The sequence below is a fragment of the Pogoniulus pusillus genome, chromosome 21 (assembly GCF_015220805.1).
Source record: "Pogoniulus pusillus isolate bPogPus1 chromosome 21, bPogPus1.pri, whole genome shotgun sequence".
NCBI classification, from domain to species: Eukaryota; Metazoa; Chordata; class Aves; order Piciformes; family Lybiidae; genus Pogoniulus; species Pogoniulus pusillus.
Genome location: NC_087284.1, coordinates 6,946,292 through 6,962,636, shown reverse-complemented (window position 1 = coordinate 6,962,636; position 16,345 = coordinate 6,946,292). Strand labels below are relative to the sequence as shown.

Below are 16,345 nucleotides of genomic sequence, written 5' to 3'. Positions count from 1 at the left end.
CTATGCTCTAATTGATTGGATAGGGCTGGGTGCTAGGTGGGACTGGATGATCTAGGAGGTCTCTTGCAACCTGGTTGATTCTATGATTCTATGATTATTTCAGCCTTTGAAATAATTTTTTATCTTTGTGGGTCTTGACAGGATTTTAAAGGACTATACAACTGGTTTGTTTTTTTCTTTCAACAAAACTAGATTACCTTGGCTGTGGAGCATGGTATTGTGGCAGTGGATGAAATATGCTGCACATAACAAAGACAGAAAATCTTTAGAGAAAGTATATTAGTAACATCAGATAAAAAACGTGGCTGAATATGGGACCAAATCAGCTCTCAGATTAAAGAGCAATAGACGGAAAGGTTCATGCCACTACATTTAAGGTTCTATTTCAATAAACTGGAAAGATAAGTTTAAGGTAAATATGATCACTTTTTTTGCATGTATGGCAAATTTCAGAAAGCTTGCAATGACCTGTACCTTGTGAAAAACCCAGCATATGCCCAAAAGTGACTCTCACACAAGGCGGTTGATGTGAAGAACTTAAAACTCGCTGGTAACAGCAATACAAAATATGTAGGTCCTTAAGACTGCTACAAGTTAAAGGTTCCAAATATGTTTACAGGTCAAGAATGGACTTGGTCTAGAGGAGGACCATGAAGATGATCAGAGGCATGGAGCACCTCACCTGTAGGGACAGGCTGTGGCGCACACTCTACAAGAGAGGAAGAAGCAGCTGCCAAGGCTTATGAAGAACCAGGTGCTAGTTAAAACAACTAAGGAATTAGTCATTACCCAGTAAATCCTCCTGGTGGTACTTCAAGTTGGAAAATCAAAGTAGCAACAAAAACAGGCACCCCCACGCATCCAGTATCTTAACCATTGATCTTTTGTAGAGAAATCAAAACACTTCTCAAGGTGATGCAAAATGTAATTCATTTTCCCCCTATGTAATTCACATTTATATGGGAGTTTATAAAATCATATCTATTCTTTTCATGCTATGTCCAAATCAGGCACAGCCTAGAAAAAGAGCTTGTAAAACTGAGCATCAAAACCCTGAAACTGCTAGACAGTTGAACATGTAAACCCTAATATGGCTGGAAAAGAAAGGCAAATTCTAAGAGATATATTTCCAAACCATTTTCAGCAGAGTAGAATCGCAACAAGAATACAAGGGACAGACACCAGCAAGTCACCTTGCCATGCCCATAAGTACTGGGACAGCTATTTTCTTCAGTGGAACTTCATAAGGTGTCTTTGCCAGAACTTCCTCACTCCTGCTTCTCTGTGTGCTTCAGAGTGCCACCCACACAGACTTCCCAACCCAACAGCTTGTAGGGCACTCTTCAAACAATGTTACAGGATGACAAGATTACAGGATGTCATGGGTTGGAAGGGACTTGAAGAGATCATTGAGTCCAATCCCCCTGCCAGAGCAAGACCATAATCTATCTCAGGTCACAGAGGAACACATCCAGACAGGCCTTGAAAGTGTCCAGAGAAGAAGACCCCACAACCTCTCTGGGGAGCCTGTTCAGTGCTCTATGACCCTTGCAGTGAAGAAGTTCCCCCTTCTGTTGAGGTGGAACCTCCTGTGCTGCAGTTTACATCCACTGCTCCTTGTCCTATCACAGGGATCAAGTGAGCAGAGTCCACCCCTCCTCCAATCCCCATCCCTCAGATATTTATGAACATTTATTACATCTCCTCTCACTCTTCTCTTCTCCAGACTAAAAAGTCCCAGGTCCCTCAGCCTCTCCTCATCAGGCAGTGCTCTATTTCCCTAATCATCCTCGTAGCTCTCCACTGGCCCTTCTCCAGCAGATCCCTGTCCCTCTTAAACTGGGGACCCCAAAACTGAAAGCAGTACTCAAGTGGGGTCTCACCAGGGCAGAGATCCAGTGTGTCTGGATCTGCTGGACACACTCTTCCCAATACACCCCTGGATCCCATTGGCCTTTTTGATCTCAAGGGCACATTGCTGTCCCACGGATAATCAGGGCAATGTGCAGTTCTCTGCTCTAAATTAAAGAAGGCTCCTGAGGAAAAGAATTGGGTGGACAGCTGGAAAGGCTTCTCTGGAAAGGCTTGTGGAGCACATGTGCCATGGGTGGTTCCATGTCACAGAACGCTGAAAAGGTGCTAGGTTGTGTCACTTCTCCAGATCAGCTAAAAAGGAAATGTGTCAGCTTGGACTGGCTTTCTGGACCACTCATGTTATACTTCTGCCCCCAAGCCATTTCACCAATGTTAAAAGTGTACCAAGTTCTATTAATTTTCATACACTTGAGCCAATTCAGGGAAAAAAAAAAAAAGATGAATTAAAGAGAAACTGAAAGAGTGAATCAAACTTGAAGTATCATTGTCAACTGGATCTCAAGCACAATCATTTACGTGGCAGGCAGATTCTTATTCCTAGCCTCATCTGCTTGACCTTGTAATCATAGGATTATAGAAAAAGAAAATCTCATTTTATTGCATCCATCAGATATAAACAGCATCACACTGTTTGTGACCTGCATCTGCAGTTGTACTAACAAGTGTGGTCAAGCTGAAGTGGAAAGCATAAACATAATCACAGGCCAATGTGCAACTAAAAGCCAATATAGAACTAAAGCCTAACAATTCTAGAGTTTAATGGATATATCATATATCCACTGGGTCCTGGAAGTGTTAACACTAATTTCAGTTATGCACCACTATTTTCTTAAACATAATGCCATAAAACAGTGATAAACATTTTCACAGAATCACAGAAGCTTTCAGGTTGGAAAAGACCTTTGAGATCATCAAGTCTAACCATTAACCCTACTCTAGAAAGTTCACCCCTAAACCGTATTCTCAAGCACCACATCCAAACGACCTTTAAACACATCCAGGGTTGGTGACTCAACCACCTCCTTGGGCAGCCCATTCCAATGACTGATCACTCTTGCTGGGAACAAACATTTCCAGTCTAAACCTACCCAGTTACAGCTTGAGGCCATTCCCTCTTATTCTATTGCTAATTACCTGTGAGAAGAGGCCAGCACGAACCCCTCCATAACATCCTTTCAGGTAGTTGTAGAGACTGATGAGGCCTGCCCTTAGCCTCCTCTTCTTCAAACTAAACAGCTCCAGGTCCTTCAGTCCCTCCTCATTCTCCAGGCTCATCAGCTTCATTGCCCTTCTCTGCACTTGCTTCAGCACTCTGATGTCTCTCTTAACTATTGAAGTGCCCCAAACTGGACGCAATACTTGAGGCTTTCAGAAGCTTTTTATATGGAAATACATGGAACTTATTTTCAGCCTTGAATTTTGGTAGGCATTTTTGCCATCTACATATTACAGTTATAGTTTAATCTATTAAAGAAACAATGTGGACTGCATTGTTTTGGATCTCTGATACTGGAAAGTATTTGAAATGGATCAAACATTTTTATCCTTCATATGTGCTGCTAGAAGGCTTTTATGTGGTTTACTAAGGCAATCCATCTGGAAGTAAGATATCCAATAAATGATTGTAATTATGGCTTTCTCTTGAAAAGTATTCATTCCCTCTGTGTAAATATTAACATGAGATGTCTGTTATATCACCATCCTCAATTACAACAAAAGTTACTTGAGATGGAAGTTATGTGAAAGGAAAGTAGCTGCCAGGTATGTTTTAGTAAGAATGTGTCTATCACTTAAAGGGCAAGTGGATAATTTATAGATAATTAATTAGAAAATAGACTGCAGGGAAAAGAGCATAAAATAAGAAAGACCTGATAAAATGCCCTTTACTGACAGTAACTCTTATTAACATAAGCAGTGCTCCTTTCAAGATTGAAGAACTTGGTACTTTCTCTAAAGATCAGAGGACAGAGGAAATGCTCATTTCCTAATGGATAAATCATAGAATGGTCTGGGTTGGAAGGGACTTCCAAAGCTCATCTAGTCCAACCCCCTCTGCAGTCTGCAGGGACATCCTCGACTAGATCAGGTTGACCACATCCCTGTCAAGCCTCTCCTCAGATATCTCTAGAGATGGGGTCTGTGCCAGTTTGAAGCAGGTTAGAATGTTTTTGTGAGAAGAACTAGATTACAGGCTGTGAAAGGAAAACAAGGGTGATGTCTACTTCCCTCATAGGCTTGCTGAGATGTATAAAAACATAAATCAAAACATAGATAAGACACTCAGCACCACTCTCACTGGGGCTGCTGGCTGAGCTGCATCTTACTCTCTAACCTCACCCTTCATTTTGGACTAATCCACTTTGCTTCCTAACCCCCTGGCTGAACCTCTACTCTTCCTTGGGACTGGGGTAAGGTTGAGAGGGGAAGGGGGAAGGTGAAGGGGTGGTTGAGAGCCCCTCCTAGGGACTCAGGTTTCTGGGAGGGCTGTTGTGTTTCTGTATTACCTTTTTATCTTGTATATTTCTGTCCTGTAACTGTATATACACTGTAAACATCTGCTTGTATATTGTGTTGAGCTGTAAATGTAAGCTTCATTCATATTTCCAGAGCTGGCTGAGTCTAGTCTGGGTGACTTAAAAAGGTGTGGGGAGGGTGGGGAACACCCAAACCATCACAGGTTCCCAACCACTCCTACTGCATTTCATGATGTTTATTTACATTTAAACAACACAAATCTGCCTCATATGTTACTAATCAATAATAAAAATCACATACATTATAGTTTCAGGCTGTTCTTTTCTAGTCTTGACACAACGATAACATTCAACTCTGCATGCTTCAAGCACAGAATAGGCCTGAATTCATCAAGTCCTTAAGCATGCAGTTGGGCACCTACCTTCATCCCATGGCTTGCCAGTTAAGTGATTAAATAGTTCCCTAACTATAGCCAAGGACAGCAGATGGAAGGTTGCAAATAACTAACAGTTGCAAATGAAATAAAGATGATTCATTTCTGCTTCTGGCTGCTTCACCAACTACTCTAATTTCTTTCCAATATATTGGACATATCAGTTTGTCTTTTCTTCACTGGATGAAAACACTTTGTGTAGGATGCAGCTGGAAATGCCATGAAAATAAGGCTGACACTTTAAATTAACAACATTATCTTTCAACATCTTGTTCAGGTTCATTACAGCTTTGACCTGTTTCATCTGAAAGCTCAAATCTAATGCAGAAGTTATTTGCAACAGTGGATTTTCTCTATGTTAGAATAAGTAAGTTTATCACATCAGAAGAGTCATACTCGGTCATATCAGAAAAGATATGACAGAAAAGACACAACCATTTGTCATCCAAAACGTCAGTTCTATCAGTAATAAAATACATTGATATATTGGTTTCTCTAATAAATTTTTGAACACAGGGGAAGATTCTGAAGCATGAATACAAATCAGTGCTATTTTTTGAGCTAAGAAGTTACCTTTTTATACTGCTCTTGCTTTAGATCTATAAAATCATTGCAAAATAATAATAAAAAAGTTTAGGATAAGAAAAGTAACACATTTTGATTGAGAGCAGCCAGGCAGGAAGGGACCTGAGGTTACTGCTTGACAGCTGAACATGAGCCAGCAGTGTGCCCAAGAGGCCAATGGCACCCTGGCCTGTATCAGGAATAGTGTGGCCAGCAGGACCAGGGAAGTCCTTCTGCTCTGGTACTCAGCACTGGTTAGGCTACACCTTGAGTACTGTGTTCAGTTCTGGGCTTCTCAATTTAAGAAAGGTGTTGAGGTGCTTGAATGTGTCCAGAGAAAGGCACCAAGGTGGGTGAGGGGGCTGGAGCACAGCCCTGTGAGGAGACTGTGATATTTAGCCTGGAGAAGAGGAGGCTCAGGGGGAGACCTTATGCTGTCTATGACTACCTGAAAGGAGGTTGTGGCCAGATGGAGGTTGGTCTCATCTCCCAGGCAATCAGTGATAGAACAAGGGGACACAGTCTCAAGCTGTGCCAGGGCAGATTTAGGCTGGATGATAGGAAGAAGTTCTTTGTAGCAAGAGCGATTGGCATTGGAATGGGCTGCCCAGGAAGGTGGTGGAGTCCTCGTCCCTGGGATTGTTTAAAAAGAGACTAGATGCGCCACTTGGTGCCATGGTTTAGTTGATTAGAAGGTGTTGGGTGACAGGTTGGACTTGATGATGTCAAAGGTCTTTTCCAATCAGATTGATTCTGTGGCTCTGTATCTTTTTTTCCCTACATGAGAGGATATTCAGACCCATTGGAGGTTTTGCTGTTATTTATAACAAAAGCAAGCTTTGACATCTCAAAATCTCTACCTTACTCAAATTGTGTTACAATACTTCTCGCAGGTGCCGAATTCAGCATATTTAACCACTCTTTTTGTGGGGTGGTTGCTGTTTAAGTTTTTTTTTGGGTAAATTTCTGCATGCTGTAAACATTTTCCTGTAAGATACTGTCAATTTCTTCTTTTTCAAGTCATCTCATTACCAGAAGCTTTTCTGTTTTTAAAGGCATCTCATTACCTGAAGATTTTCTGATACTACAAGAGATGACTTGCCAGGCAATTTCTTTGTAAACATTTTTCAAGGTTCCTGGTCTATTTTTTTTTTTTAAACACAGCTCCTAAAACATCTGTCATAAATGATTAAAAAGTGTAAGAATTCATAATGCTCTCTTTGAGGAAAAAAAAATAATTAAAGCAGCCCAAGTAAAATGAGAATTACCTGAACTTGATGAGAGTTTCTTTGATGCTTAAAAAAGTTTGGGTGATTTCTTGCCTTTTCCTTTCAGGTAAGATTTCATTTGTATTTTCCACTATAATTCAGATCTGAATAGAAGGGAAATATCAAACACAATGATAATATGTTATTGTGGTATCTCTGACCTCTGAGGGAGAAAGCCCTAGAAATTTCATTAACCTCTCTGTTCCTGTAAGATTTAAATTCCACTTCAAGAGATGTGTATAGCTTGGATAATTATTGTTCTCTCAAGGTGATATTTCAATTGAGATTCCAACCATTTTGAAGATTACCTTTCACAATGTGGAACATGGAAAAAAAGAAGTATTTTCCATGCTGCAAAGTATATCAAAGTTAGAATTTGTTGGAGACATGAGTGGCTGCACATGCAAGCTCTTCAGCTGGTCCTGCTTTGGCAAGGGTCTAGACTCAATCTTCAGGGATCACAGAATCACAGAGTTCTCAGGGTTGGAAGAGACCTCAAAGAACATCTAGTTCTGACTCCCCTGCCATGGGCAGGGATGCCTCACACTAGATCAGGCTGCTCAGAGACACATCCAGCCTGGTCTTAAAAGCTCCAGGGATGAGGCTTCTACCACCTCCCCGTTCCAGTGTCTCACCATCTTCATGGTGAAGAATTTCTTCCTAGCATCCAATCTGAATTACCCACTTCTAGTTTTGCTCCATTTGCCCTGGTCCTATCACTACCTGACATGCTAAAATGTCCCTCACCAGCTTTCCTGTAGGCCCCCTTCAGATATTTGAGGGCCACAATAAGGTTCTCCTCTCCAGCCTGGACAGCTCAAATTCTCTCAGACTGTTTCCACAGAAGAGCCAAATTTTTCCATTTATTTTTCAGGTAGCTATAAGACAGCAAAGATATTTGCCCTCAGCCTCCTCTTTTTCAAACTAACCAGCCCCAGTTCCTTCAGTTCAGATTTATTCTCCAGGCCCTTCCTCAGCTTCATTGCCCTCCTCTGCACTCACTCCAGCATCTCCACCTCCCTCTTGCAATGAGGTGCCCAAAACTGAACATGATACTCAAGGTGTGGCCTCACCAGAGCTGAGTACAAGGGGACAATCACCTCCCTAGTCCTACTGGAAGGAGAAGCAGGAGGAAGGAACACCAGCTCCTAGGAGACACAGTAAATACAAATATTGCATTCACCAAAATTGAGATGTATCCAAGTATTTGATTGATGAATTGGACATATACTGTCTGACAAAATCTGTCCAGATTTTGTAATAGGAAGGATGTACATATTTGGAGGGGTACAGGTGATCCTACTCTGGCAGGGGGGTTGGACTGGATTATCTCTTGAGGTCCCTTCCAGCCCATGACCTTCTGTGATTGTATGATTTCTGTAACGCTTTGTGTCTGACTCCGTTCATGGCAACAGAAGTTTGTTTTGCATTAGATTACAGCTATATGAATTTTTAAGTTGTTATGATACTTATTTAAAACTCATGAAATTTGTATGAGGGTGGTATTACCTTTTCTATCATGTTTAATTTCTTCTTTTTTTCTCTCTCTCTTTCTTTTCTGTCCCCATCCACTCAAACTTCAGAAGGTTAGATTTTCAGTCCTTAGCTTCAGTGCTCTGGAGCCAAACAGACTTTTCATAGAATCAACCAGCTTGGAAGAGACCTCCAAGCTCATCCAGTCCAACCTAGCACCCAGCCCTATCCAGTCAACTAGACCATGGCACTAAGTGCCTCATCCAGCCTTTTCTTGAACACCTCCAGGGACAGTGACAACACCACCTCCCTGGGCAGCCCATTCCAATGCCAATCACTCTCTCTGGCAAGAGGTTCCTCCTAATATCAAGCCTAGACCTCCCCCAGTCACCTTCACAGTGCAAATTTTCTTCCTTACGTTCATTTGGAAGCTCCTCTGCTCCAGCTTGCACCAACTGCCCCTTATCCAATCACTGCACATCACTGAGCAGAGCCTGACCCCATCCTTCTGACACTGCCATTCACATTTTATGAACACTAAAAAGGTCATCCCTCAGTCTCCTCCAAGCTAAAGAGCCCCAGCTCCCTCAGCCTTTCCTCAGAAGGGAGCTGTTCCACTCCCTTCAGCATCTTCGTATCTCTGCACTGGACTCTTTCAAGAAATCCTTGGCATCCTTCTTGAACTGAGAGGCCCAGGACAGGACACAATATACCAGATGTGGCCTCACCAGGGCAGATAGAGGGGAAGGAGAACCTCTCTTGACCTACTGAACACAGCCCTTCTAATACACCCCAGGATATCACTGGCCTTCTCGACCACAAGGGTACATTGCTGTATGTACATGTGTGCAAAGGGAAAACATATAATATAGTCAGGTTAGACCCATAGCTATGAAATACACAGATCTGTTAAGGGAATATCAACAAATATAAGCCTAGTTCATACTATGTCATGTACTACTTCTGAATTTGAACCAGTTTCACTTAGGTTAACAAGACACATGCTGGGGCTTTCTCAGTGTATAATATCTCTGCTTCAAGCATAAAAAAGAGTGGGAGCTAAATCTTGTATTTCCAGAGGTTTTCTCTATATGAATCTTGACTGCTTTATAATTAACCCTCTAGACAGACATAAAATTAGAGAATAGCACAGCTTCAGTATAGAACAGCAAAAGAAATCTGTTGTAGTTTATTAAAATTTGTCAAATAATATATTTGGGAGTTATATTTGCCCTCTGGGTAACTTTTTGGAAGTAATTGTTAAGGTCTGAAGCTTGTTAAGGATAGGTGATGGAAGTTTCTAGAGGGAAGAGAAAGGTAATCAAACTGGAGGTTAACAGAAAATGAGATGTTAATTTGTGAAAACTTGCAGATGAGAGTTTTCAGGTATCTAGAAAGGTAGATTTGAACCAACTTAGTAAACCAAACTTATAAAACAGTTGAAAGGCACTTGAGACAGAGCTGCTAGAAGCAACCAGAATAGGACAACTTGGCAACAATACAGAACATCTAAATGAATGACACTCATGCTGGGCAAGCTGGAAGAATGCTCTCCTGGAGCTGAAATTAAATATAAACCAAAGCAAAACCCAGAGCAGCAGGTAGCAGAACAATGAGCTGCTGCTCAGGGTCTGGAATTATTATGTTAGCATTATTTTTCACTGAGGAACTAAACTATTAAGGAAAGTGAGAACAACTAATCTCAATCTACCCAAACTTGGAAATGGTCAGATTTACAGAATCACAGAAGGTTACAGGCTGGAAGGGACCTCGAAAGCTCATCCAGTCCAACCTCCCCTGCCAGAGCAAAATCCCTCCAAATCCCTCAGCCCTTTCCGTAGAAAGGAGATGTTCCACTCTCTTCAGTATCTTTGTGGCTCTGTGCTGGACTTTACCAAGCAGTTCCCTGAGGTCTTCATTGAACTGATGGGCTCAGAACTGGACACAATATTCAAGATGCAACCTCACCAGGGCAGGGTAGAGGAGAACCCTTCTCAACCTACTAACCACAGCCCTTTTAATCCATTCTAGAACGGCACTGGCACATTGCTAGCTCACAGTCAACCTTCCATCCAGCAGGACCCCAGGTCCTTTTCCTATTCACTGCTCCCAAACAGGTCAGCCCTCAATTTACTGGTGACATTTTCTGAATGATGGATTTAAATCCTGAAATGAAGTAGTGGAAGTAGCTACCTGTTAAAGTAGTAATTTTACCTAAACCAAATTGTACTTTAATGCTTGTTGAGAATGAAATTAAAAACACTGCATCACCAAAATGAAAAGAAACTAAAATAGTAGTCTAATTGTTATCTACTTAGAACCAACTGTTCAAAACAGATGGAAGGAAGTCTTGTAAAAGGCATCTTCTAAAGTGGAGAATGAAAGAAAAACCTTAAAAGCTTTTCTGTAGCAAAATGTTCCGTCTAGAATTAACCAAAGATTTCTCAGACTAGAAGTACACAGCGTTTTTATTAATTATGAATACATATCTGGTGAGGCCAAACCATTGTTAGTTCACTGAAATGTGGCCATCAGAGGAAAAGGATTTGTAAGACTGGAATTGAAATAAATTTCTTCAGGATGCCAAAAAAAGCCCTCAAGGTTTCTAGTTTTTAACATGAGTTTCTACTTGCAAGATGAGGAGTTGGCATAACTCTCATTCCTGAAAGGAAATGGCCTGAAATTGAGACAGGGGAGGTTTAATTTGGATATTAGGAAAAAAGTCTTTACTGTAAGAGTGGTCAGGGATTGAAACAGGTTGCCCAAGGAGGTGGTGGAGTCACCATCACTGGAGGTGTGCAAGAAATGAGTGGACCTGGCATTTCTGAACATGTTTTAATGGCCATGGTGGTCTTAAGTTGAAGGGCTCAATGATCTTATATGATTTTTCAACCAAAATGATTCTAACACCATGGCACACATTCATTATCTGAGCTGGGGAAGAAAGACTTCACTGTTATTCATATGACTCACTGAAGAAGCACAATGATTCTCATCTTGTTTGTTACAAAACCATAGAATCATTTTGATTGGAAAAGACCTTTAAGACCATCATTTTTCTGATGGATGTTATCTTTGTATTGCAACATATGAGTCTCTGAGAATGACACTGGTCTTCCAAATCATAAGTTATTGGTTGGATGTGACTAGGAGATGATGTTTGCTTTGTCACTTCATTTGTTGTCATTTAAGTCATTGTACTAGAAGAGGAAATAAAAATAAAGCAGAGCAATGAACAAAATCCCTGATTATCACCCCATTAACATTGATTTTCACAGTTATCTATATGGTTTCTCTCTTAACCTGATAGAACTCAGGCTGGAGTGTCCTAGCCTACTTTCTCATGGCTCACTAGGAAAATTCTAGGCAGAGATTTCAGACTGCATTGGGTTTGGGCTGACCAGGAGTTAATTCACCTCAAAACATCTTTCTAGTGCTATGCTTTGCAGTGCTGTAGCTGAGTGTTGGTAACGCAGCAGTGTTTTGGCTGCTGCTCAGCTGAGCACCAAGGCTGTGCTTTCTTAACACTTCTTGGCCTCAAGAGTCTGAGGGGGCACAGCAGAGACAGCTGACCTAAGCTGGCCAAAGGGATATTCCTTGCCATGTGATGTCAACTGAGCTGTAAGAATGGACTGAAAGAAGGAAGTCTGGGGGGATTCTTCCATGGTGTCTGTCCTCTGCATCACCATTATGTGTAGAGAGCCCTGCTTCCAAGAACCAACCATTGTCCTGCTGATGGAAAGTAGAGACTGACATCTCTCTCTGCTTCCACTTCCACATAGTCCATCACTTTTCTTCTTATTATTAAATTGCTCCTATCTTATAACTGGCTTTTGGTATATTTTCTCCTCTCCTCTGTCCATTTAAGGGGAGTGATAGAGCAGCTTTGGTGGACATTTGAACCCCAGCCAGGGCCAAACCACCACAGAAGATCTCTACCTTCAAATATCTCCTTATTGGATCTCTGAATCTTTCAGATTTAAAATCTTTGTTGTTGTTAGGAGTTTCTATGCAAATGATTTTTTTTCCTAGATGGGGAAGAATTCAGCATTGACAAAAATACTCAGGATGTGAGTGAACAATCCTGCTTTGTTTTCTGTTTACTCATTATTAATTCCTAACATGCTGTATTTGTTCACTTTTTTGTACTCTTTTCTCCAGTATCTGTGGAGAACAGAGAAGCACTCCAATTAATTGACAGAGAAAGGGTACAGGGCTGGATGAGTCTTTGATCTGGTGCAGCAGATTATGCACACTCAGATAGTGAAAATGTAAATTATTGCTGCCTATTGGAAGAGTTGAGATGACTGAGAAACAATGACACAAATCCTGTGAGATTGTAAGAAATTGTTCACTGATTACAGTACTGACAAAGGAGAGTTAAGCACTTACTTGGACACATTTTCCTCCAGAAAAAAAAGTGTTTATTATGCTGAATATTAAAAAAAATATGTAGTAAACTTGTTAGTAGGAAAAACTTTGATATAGTTTTATAAATGAAAACATGCATCTCTGAATGGCAGAAACAAGAGAAGTATTTTTGTTGCTGTATTTATTGCAGCTATCATACCAAGGACTCCACAAGCTAAAACCTTGTAAATTGGTGCAAGAAGTAAACAGCAAGAATTTGGAGAGTTAAATGAATTGACTATATTTTGTGCATCTTAATCCTACTATGCCAATAACACACTCACCTCTATACTTTCTTGTAGTTGCAGGAAGGAATTTGAGGGAGAATGTGAAGTTAAACCTTAAATATGTTTTAAGTTACCACTTAGAGACAGAATGAAGAACTTGTTTATTCTTTTCTGGGGACACACAGAATTCACATGTTCACGGTTATAACAGTAAGCAATATTTCCATATCAATAGCTGAGTTGGAGTGGAGCACCACTGCACTATAACATCAGCTAGAGTTAGTATCTCAGTTGTCTGTCAATTGTCTTTTATTGTTATAACTCTGATGTTCAAGATGTACCTCTTTGAGTTTGGATTCTGTTTAACTCTGCACTGCTTTGAAGGAGTTTTTCTTAATTTCCAATCCTTGGTACAACTTAAGGCCGTTGGAGGTCTTAGCACTGACCCCCACCTCACTACAACCTCCTTTCAAGTAGATGTAGAGAGTGATAATGTTGCCCCTGAGCCTCTTCTGCAGACTAAACAACCACAGTTCCCTCAGCCAAGTCTTACAGGACTTGATCTCAAAACTCTTCATGAGCTTTGCTGCCCTTCTTTGGCCACACACCAGCATCTCAATGTCCTTGTAGCAAGGGAGCCAAAACTGAATCCAGTATTTGAGGTGTGGCCTAAGCAGTGCCGAGTACAGGCAGATGATCACTTCCCTACTCCTGCTGCCCACACTATGCCTGATACAGGTCAAGATGGATGCTGGTGGCCTTCTTGGCCATCTGGGCATGCTGCCAGCTCACATTCAGCTGGCACTGAAGTCTCAATAATAATAATGCCACTGAAGCAGTAATACCCTTTTAATCTTCCACTTTGTATCCAAATAAAAGATCACATTCATTTATTTTCTAACAAGTTTTTTAGGATAATAAACTAAAGGACACCACATACCTTTTCAAGCTTCCATTTCTTCTCCTACATCCTCTAGCCCCTTTCCTAGGCATGATGCTTGCAGCAGCACACGAATTTGCACAGGTTTTCTGCAAACGCTGATAAATGATCTAGGATTGAAGAAGAGAAAAGTGGATTAACTTTTTGAGCAAGATTGCTCTGCAGGTTTAGAACCTTACCAAGTTCTTTAATCTGTAACAGTCACTGGCAATTATTTTATTTTTACTTCCAAAGCATTAACAAAAATAACATGCTGAAAATGGATTTCTGATTAGCCTGCCAGGATGCTCTGGCTGAAAAAAAAATGATTCCCTACATGCTTCTATTTTCAGATCGATTCATTAGATTAAAAAAAACCCCAAACTATTAAACATATATATCATTATTGTAATTATAGTCATTGTTTTTAATCAGAATGCTGCATAGTGCTTAAAGAAATACTGCATAAACTGAGAAAAGTACCTAGAAAGAGAAACACTGCTGGGAAGAAATTGCAATCCAGTGAAACACAACACCAAGTTTGTTTGCTATACTTCAAAGTGTGGTGATTGACATCATGGGATATTGTTTTTTAATTCTCTCTAAGAATCCACATATATTTGCTTTTATTGCCTCAATATCATGTACATAATTGTCAGCTAAATTAAATTATATTCTTAATCACTTCCCTAACATTTTGAAGCTCATTAAATCCATGTCTCAATCCCTACATTTGCAAGAAAAGCAAGCTTCACCTGATTTTCTTTACCGTGGATGAGGAGCAATTATTTTAATTATTGTAATAAAAATCCATTAAAAGGTAGATGAGCTACAGCTTTTGATGTCTAGAGGAAGGATTTATTGTGTACTGGACTACACATTTATTACTGTGTGCCCATAATTATTTGCATTTATTTATTTATTTATTGCTGGGGGTTGCTTAGTATGGAGCAAATTCATCCAGTTTGCTGTTTGCCAGCAGTCCTATGGAATCACAGATATTCATTATTCCACATACTTCAAGTATATATCAGGTTTTGGATGCAGTGCTCTGTCAGAAATCAGCTGGATACCTCTCTATAAGGAAATCTATCTTCCAACAGGCTGATCACCTGCTCCCTGACAGAAGCTGTGCACTAATCAGCTTGTCATTACAGAGGCCAGCAGAGGTTCCAGTACAATTCCCTGGCACCGTTAATACAAGGAATCACTGCTAGAAAAGGCAGTTGTCACAGCAAAGTGCTGGTTAGGAAGAGGCACAGCAGTTTAAGATACTGCCAGAAGATGACCACTCTGATTAAGTTGTTTAACATGGAAGAGAACTGGATGAAAATAACTGACTGGATGAAACTCTTTTTTCAGATGGGAAGCAGAGTATGTGTCACCTCTCACCACGCTGCTGGCAAGCTGCTGGCACAATGACAAAATTTAGCATCATCTTATCAGTGAGCAGTTAGAGGTGTTCATGGATGCTACAAACTGGATGAGTAAACAGGGTTGATTGTATGGATTAAGGAGAGCGTGGTCAGTAAATCCAGGGTGTTTCTCCTGCCCCTCTCCTCTAAGGAGATCGCATCTGGAGTGTTGTACCCAGTCCTGGGCTCCCAATTTCAAGAGACAGGGAACTACTGGGGAGAGTCCAACACAAGGCTACGAGGATGATTAAAGGAACAGAACATAGAATCACAGAATATAGTGGGTTGGAAGAGACCTCCGAGATCATCAAGTCCATCTGTGGAGCCAGTACTGAAGGGTCAACACTAAACCATGGCCCTAAGCACCATCTCCCCAGGCTGCTTGAACACTCTCAGGGATGGTGACTCCAGCATTGCTCTGGGCAGACCATTCCAATATTTGAGAACCTCCTTTGTGAAGAAATATTTCCTAGCACCCAGCCTTAACCTCTCCTGGTGCAGCATGAAACTGTTTCCCCTAGTCCTGTCTCTTGATAGCAAGGAGAGGAGGCTGCTCCCTGCACATTACAGCCTCCCTTCGGGCAGCTGCAGAGAGCAATGAAGTCTCCCCTCAGCCTGCTCTTCTCCAGTGAACAACCCCAACTCCCTCAGCTTCTCTTCATAGGCCATGTGCTCCTGACACTTTGTGAGCCCTGCTGCCCTTCTCTGGACATGCTGCAGAACCTCAACGGCCTCTTGTAGTCAGGGGCCCAGAACTGAACACGGCATGTGCAGTGTGGCCTCACCAGTACTGAGTACGGGGGGACAATCACCTCCTTCTTCCTGCTAGTCATTGGCCACCTGGGCACACTGCTGACTCATGTTCAGTCAACTGTCAACCATCAACCAATACCGCCCTCCAAGTGGCATCTTTCCAATCACACATCCCCAAGTCTGCAACTTACCATGGGGTTGTTGTGACCCAGGTGCAGGATCCAGCACTTGGTGAACTTCATACAAATATTCTTGGCCCATTGGTCTAACCTGCCCAGATCCCACCATAAAGTTTCCCTATCCTTTAGAAGACCAGGCATGGCCACCCAGCTCGGTATGTACCCTCAGTGACAACAGAAAAGGCAATAAATAATTGTAATATCAAATAGTCAAATTATTTTGTTAACCAAGTATTATGAGGCTTTCCTTTTATAAAGAGGAAGACATATTTCAAATTTCCACCTACTGTACAAGTTATGTAATGCTAGGAATTAGAGATGTGCAGAGGAGGTGGTCGGTGTGGGGAAGGTGGG

At 41.3% G+C, this 16,345-nt stretch overlaps 1 long non-coding RNA gene across 4 annotated transcripts in view; it reads right to left on the bottom strand.

Moving 5' to 3' along the window:
* Positions 1–16,345, bottom strand: part of LOC135184767 (uncharacterized) — a 353,179-nt gene that overhangs the window by 265,966 nt on the left and 70,868 nt on the right. For 3 of the 4 annotated variants that reach the window (XR_010306157.1, XR_010306158.1, XR_010306159.1), the window contains exons 2-3: positions 13,666–13,775; positions 6,616–6,719 (exon numbers count right to left, since the gene is read on the bottom strand). This is a non-coding gene — a long non-coding RNA (uncharacterized LOC135184767). The remainder of the gene's footprint in view (positions 1–6,615; positions 6,720–13,665; positions 13,776–16,345) is intronic. The other variant, XR_010306160.1, reaches the window with a different exon arrangement.